Source organism: Pongo abelii, chromosome 11, assembly GCF_028885655.2.
Source record: "Pongo abelii isolate AG06213 chromosome 11, NHGRI_mPonAbe1-v2.0_pri, whole genome shotgun sequence".
Classification (NCBI taxonomy): Eukaryota; Metazoa; Chordata; class Mammalia; order Primates; family Hominidae; genus Pongo; species Pongo abelii.
This window is the reverse complement of record NC_071996.2, coordinates 78,645,167-78,651,166: the sequence shown is the minus strand read 5'-3', so window position 1 is coordinate 78,651,166 and position 6,000 is coordinate 78,645,167.

Genomic DNA, 6,000 nt, shown 5'->3' with positions numbered 1-6,000 from the left:
AATGCAGAACCCCCTATATAAAACGCCTAACCAGTATTTCCTGTAAAAAAATACTATTCCCTAAATTCCCACCTTGAACCTACTAAGAATTTCTCTTTTTGCTAGGGCAAAGATTTTATGGAAATATTTGTTTTTATATCACATACCTTACTGTTGGTCTTCCTGCTGGCTTGCGTTTTGACCTTCAAGCAGCTAAGAAATTATAATCAAAACACTTCTAATAAGATATTTCTTTTTAAAGTACTTTTGCTAAGTACTTAAGCTGAGAACCTTAAGTTGGAAGGTGTAGAATCCTGCAAATTCTTTGATAACAGATCTTCTGCTTGGGGGGTTAAATGAATTTCATGGTTATCCTTAACACTTACTATTTCTTCTTAGGCCTCTTTCATTTAAAAGGGGGGTTGGTGCTTCCAATCTATAAACACCCATTAAAAGTTCTCCACCCTTTTATACTTGGCTGCTGGTCTTAATTGTCTGCAGATGGGTGGATCACTGCATTTTTATTTCAAAGGTAGAGATTTGCAAAATGTAAACGAGCCTATTAAAAGTTCTAAATCAAGACTCTCAACATCCATTAAAAGGATCCATGTGTAAATAGGGACAGAACTCAATCGAAAAGTGTCTTTTTGTAACAAAAAATTTTCACTAACATCTAAGAAAAGTGTATATCACCATGAATGCATTACAAATGTATTCAACACAAATAGTGCTTTGCTAGAGGGCTATTTAAAAATTTCATGCAAACTTTGAACTAAGGAAAAAAACATGTGTTTGCAAAACATTATTGTTTTATTTTATAACAGCTGATAGATAAGAGATGCAATGTAATTATCCTACATTATAAATTTTCATTGGGTTGAAAAGGAACAAGAGCTTTTGTTCTATTCACAGCAGAATAAAAATTCAATATAGACCTATAGTACTGACAAAAATATTTCACTGTATTTAATATAAAATCTTACAATATGATTATTTTCAGTTCACCTACTGAATAATTATTTTCTATGTTAGTCAAATTTCTTTTAAAAAAATGAACCGCAATTCACTGTATTGCTTGTGACTAAGAACTGAACCCCAGGCTAGCTGTTCTTGGCACTGTGGTGTTCTGGTTTATCTTGCCTGAGGCACTGACAGTTTATCTCAGATTCTACCGTTTCTTCCATTCTTCTTCCACTAGCTTTTCCCCTTAGTCTCGCTTTTCATTAGCCCACCCTGATGGTTGACCACTTCTAATCCATAAATTAAGCAGACAGAAAACACAAAGGTGTGTTTCTTTTATCTTTGAAAATCAAACACATCACAAACTTAATTTAATTTGATTTTCTTGGGTCTAAAATAAAATATTCCAAGGAGCAAAAAATATTGCTAGAATCTCTGCTCTTAAAAACCAGCTTTATATACTCAGCTTGCAGTGGAGGATACAAGGGAATTGCTTTGGCTTTATTCACTTTGGCTTTGAGCCCCATAATCTGTGCCCAGTAGTCAAATCAAGGTTTGAACATCTGACAGCTGTATTTCCCTCTCATCCTTTCTCTAAATGCAATGCAGAATTTATTTAATTTTGGGGGAATGGTGTTTCCCCCTACACTCCAGTTTTAATACACAGATTATAGTGACAATATTTAAAAGCTGTTTTGATCTTTGAGATTGTATTTTCTTTCATTTTTTACTTAACTTTTCTGAGTGTGATGAAAAGGGAAGCAGAAGTTGGAAATCTAAATAGAAACAAAAAAACAATTTCAGCTGTTCTCCTTGAGCTTGCAAAAATGCATCTACAAGCTCTCAACAAAATTTTACTTTTAAAAGCCATTTTAATATTTGTTATCTTTTACCAAGTAAAATAAGCTGATGCTTTTACATGTGGATCTTATTATGTGAATAGCCGTCTAAGCCTGCTATTGAACATAATCATATGAATTACGAACTGTGACTTTATTTCTTTTATAATCTTTGTAGTTCTTGCCATTACTTTTACATGTCTATGTCTGGCATTATGTAGCTTTGAAACTATGCCAAAAATATTTATTGTCGTATATCTGGCGTTCTCATACTTCGTGGGTGAGTTTGGTTTCCAAGCTGGGCAAAACTTATTAGCAGATACAGTTTTTGGCATTCGTTTGAAAAAAATCTTAAGTAATTTTAGTACCCCCTGAAGTATAATCTTTTGCACTCCTTGAAACATGTATGGAGTTGAAATTTCAATGCTTGAGCTATCTCTTTTCCCAATTTTAAGTAATTCTTCATTTATAAAGTATGAAAAATGGAACAAAAAACAACAAAAGGAAAAAGAAAAAATGAAATAAAACAATGAATTTAACTGCAAACTGGAATATTTTGAAATATTCACATGGTTGGCTTAGATAAAATATTTCTCTGACATGCAAATCCCAGAGAACTGGGACGGGGTACCATTGATACAGCGCAGTGCTAGTAATTTGTGGTTGTATGAAGTAACAATAATGATGAAAAGCAAAATATGTATGCATAATTCTTTTACTAATCTCTTTGCAGCTTTACTAGATTCTTTTTTTTTTTTTTGATACAGTGTCTTGATCTGTCTCCCAGGCTGGAGTGCAGGGGCACAAACATGGCTCACTGTAGCCTCAACTTCCAGGGCTCAAGCAATCCTCCTGCCTCAGCCTCTTGTGAGCTGGAACCACAGGCGTGTGCACCATGCCTGGCTAATTTTTTTATTTTTTGTATTTTGATTTTTTGTAGAGACAGGATCTTACTCTGTTGCCCAGGCTGGTCTCAAACTCCTGGGCTCAAGTGATCCTCCCATCCTCCCACCTTAGCCCCCCATAGTGCTGGGGTTACAGGCATGAGCCACCACACCTGGCCTAAATTCTAGTAAGAAGTGTGATAAAGATATTCAGTTCCTGCCATTGGTTTATATATCAGACTCCATCACTATATTGTTGTTCATTATGTTCAGGCATAGCACAGTACTCTTCATGTAGTTCATTCTCAATATACTTTTGTGTACATAGAGTAACTTATTAGCACTATTTAAGATGGTATTAAGCTATTGTTAAACTGTTAAATGTTATTTTCTAAAAGAAGGTAACATCATGACTGTCATACAAATATAAAACTAGCACATATCAAAAATCCTTTTTAATGCATAATTAATGAGGGAACCAGTAAGATGTTATAAGTAATTAAAAAAAGAATTCAAAGAACCACATACATAGGGGCAATAAGGAATGCGAAAATTGATGCAAAATTAATCTATCCAGATAGCAATAATCAATTCCATTATACTGGATAAAATCATTTGCATTTCTATGGACAAGAGTCATTTGTATTATCCATTTTCTATAATTTACAGAGTAGTAAGTAATAATACTTATACCACATACTTGGTAAAGATTATTTTGAGAATTAATATATATATTTCTATATTGAGATATTCATTAATTTTTCTCAGCCAACAAATTCTTTTTGAATACCTACTATGTGTCAGGCACTGTATGTACTGCTGGTGATCAAAAACAGCCCTCATAGATCTACAGTTGAGTAATGGAGACAGACATTAACTAAATGATCATAAAAATAAATGTACAATTTAAACTGTGATCAGAGCCACAAAAAAGTCTACAGAGCTCTGAGAGAGTAAAATTTGAATAAGGCAATCTCAATGCAAGTTAATTTTACTTTAAGTAGCATATATATTTTCTGATGTGTGTGTTCATCAAAGGTGATACTTTAAATTGGAAACCTATTTTAAAGAATTCTCTTACTGAATCAATTACTCATATAAACCAAATGATTCTGCAGCACACAAATGAGTCTAATATTTACATATTTCAATCCTACTGTAAAAAATATGTAACATAAAACTCTACATTAATTTATTAGTTAGGATCATAGAAGGGAATCACAGTTGGTTAAAATTAGTAAAGTCAAAATTAAATCATCTAATCTTTTGCCAGTTACTCCACTCCCAGACTTCATTATGGTTATGCTGCCAATACCCTTGTGCAAAACAGTTACATGGGATATATTTGCATCCTTCAGTGTTTTAGTTTTCAGAATCCATAATGTCGTGTGTGTGTGTGTGTGTGTGTGTGTTTTAAGACAAGGCCTCTCTGTTACCCAGGCTGGAGTGCACTGGCTCCATCTCAGCTCACTGCAACCTCCGTCTACCAGGCTCAAGCAGTCCTCCCACCTCAGCCTCCCAAGTAGCTGGGACTACAGGCATGCACCACCATGCCCAGCTATTTTTTTGTATTTTTAGTAGAGAAGGAGTTTCGCCATGTTGCATAGGCTGGTCTCGAACTCCTGGACTTAAGCAGTCTGCCTGCCTCGGCCTCCCAAAGTGCTGGGATTACAGGCGTGAGCCATCGAGGCTGATGTTCTGTGTTCTGCAGTGCTCTGAGTCCAAGCTGGGTTATACCATGCAGAATATTACTGAGGACTTTTTTTGCCCATCTACTCCATTCACTTAACTGCATTCTCGTCATTGTCAAATATCAAACTGGAAGATACTACGTTTGTGAAGCCTAATTTGATAACATAAAAAGGAGGTGCATTCACTTAAAAAAAAAACACAACAGTGCAGTCCATACATTTATCATGTCTTCAAGACACTACAATGAAGACTCCTATCCCAGAGAATGGTCTTTCAGAGACCGGGAACCAAATGAGTCATCCAGATGAGTTGCTCATTTGCCATTTTCATAGGCAGCTGGGTTATTCTTGGATTTCTCAGACTCCCATTTCTCCTGTGTGTAGACGAGATAAAACACTGCAAATGGTGGCTTTATGCAAAGGAAAGCCGCCTGAGTATTATTGTGCAGGCTGTTGCGGATGTCCTTGCTGAAGCAGTGTGGGGAGGCCAGTGCCTGAGGGCCACGAGCTATAGGTAACCGCATCTTGCATCCACCTCAGATTTCCAAACTTGTGGCCCATTATTGCGGTGGTGCTCGCTCTCCACAGCTGCAGATCCACTGCATTCACTTTTTGAGCAGGTTGTAGATATCCACATTGCAAAAGTTAAGTTTGTGTATGTGAATGTGACCCTTGCAAAACAATTAAAACACACATTTTAGAGTTTTCTTTTTTCCGTAGTAGTGGCGACATCTATGAGCTAAGTTGTAGCAGGACGAGCCACGGACAAAACCCCTCAGACACTGGGTTAAAGAAGGAAGTGGCTTTATTTGGCCGGGAGCTTCGGCAGACACGTCTCAGGAACCGAGCTCCCTGAAGAAAGAGTCCCTGGCCCTTTTAAGGGCTTACAACTCTAAGGGGTGCACGTGACAGGGTTGTGATAGATTGAGCAAGCATGGGGTACGTGACTAGGTGGGGGTGGTGAGCAAGGCAAGTATTTCTCCATACCATTGTCTGTGATCTATAGATAGCACAAGCGATTAGGGTAGGGGTTAATCTTTTTTTTTTTTTTTTTGAGACGGAGTCTCGCTCTGTCGCCCAGGCTGGAGTGCAGTGGCGCCATCTCGGCTCACTGCAAGCTCCGCCTCCCAGGTTCACGCCATTCACCCGCCTTAGCCTCCCAAGTAGCTGGGACTACAGGCGCCCGCCGGGTGGGGGTTAATCTTTAGCCTACAGGCCTGGCCAGTGGCTCTGATCAGTCTGTTATTTTTCAGTTTTTATTTCCTCCTTTCCTTTGGAGACAGGAGACAGTAAGAGAAATGGCCTCCTTCCTTAAAGTCATTCATACTTGTCCAAATAATCCTTTTGATTATTTAGGAAGCCACTAAAAATGATCCAGCACCTTCTATCACACTTTAACCCTTTATCCTGTGCCTTAGATTGGGTTTCCTAGAAGCAGGCCCGTAGGTGAGGATTCGTGTGTGATTTATTACGAAAGCACTCCTGGGAGAAACCAATAAGGGAATGGGGAAAGCAGGACAGGACAGAGAAGAGAAGACAGCCAAGCAAGTATGGATCTCAGGCTAACCCCACAGAGGGCGGCTTCAGCCTGTGTCTGAAGGGGAGCTCTGAAAGGTAAGTTATGCCTGAGTTGTCCTGACTGGAGGG